Genomic DNA, 760 nt, shown 5'->3' on the forward strand with positions numbered 1-760 from the left:
TTCTTTTGACTGTAGGCTTTTTTTGTTGCTCTTTTTCTAATTGTTGGAGATTTTGGGTTAAGGTGTTGATTTTGGTTGACTTCATTCTTGAACACATGACTTGATTTGTCAGTGAAATGTGAGCAGAAGTACATGTGTCGTTCCTGACCCATTGCATGGTTTAGCCATGTGTTTTCCCTTTGAGACCAGATAAGGACTACTCTGTTAGCTGGGAGTGAAGATGGCTGAGCAGGGCCCTTGGCCAACCTGCGGTAGACATGGAGTATAAGCAGGAGACTAATATTTGTTATGTAAGCCCTTGAGCATTTGGCTCATGTGTTACTGCAGGTGGCTTAGCTTATCCTGACTTCTGTGAGAAAGAATGAGTTATGTGGGTGGGAAGAAATCAAGACTTTAGGATGGGCATGTTCAGTAACCAGATGGATATGTGACTTTGGGATTCAGAAAAGTAGGTGAATAATTTATCTGTACATGACCAGTGGGGAAAACGAGAACCAGAGAGGCCCAGCACTCTGCCTGTGATTGCAGGGAGAGCTGGCTACTACTTGAACTCAGGGCTTCCTGACTGAGGAAATTAAGCAGCTGGAAGTCAAATCCCTACTCTGCCACTTCTGCTATTCAGACTTAAGAACATTACTTCATCTGTCTGTTCCTTCAGTTTTCTCGTTTATAAAATGGAAATGATAATGATACTTACAGAGCTGTTGTAAGGGTTAAGTACCCACTGCTACTGAATCGATTCTGACCCTCTAGGACAGAG

The sequence above is a fragment of the Orycteropus afer genome, unplaced genomic scaffold (assembly GCF_000298275.1).
Source record: "Orycteropus afer afer isolate SDZICR_OR568_19922 unplaced genomic scaffold, OryAfe1.0 scaffold00507, whole genome shotgun sequence".
In the NCBI taxonomy this organism is placed as follows: domain Eukaryota; kingdom Metazoa; phylum Chordata; class Mammalia; order Tubulidentata; family Orycteropodidae; genus Orycteropus; species Orycteropus afer.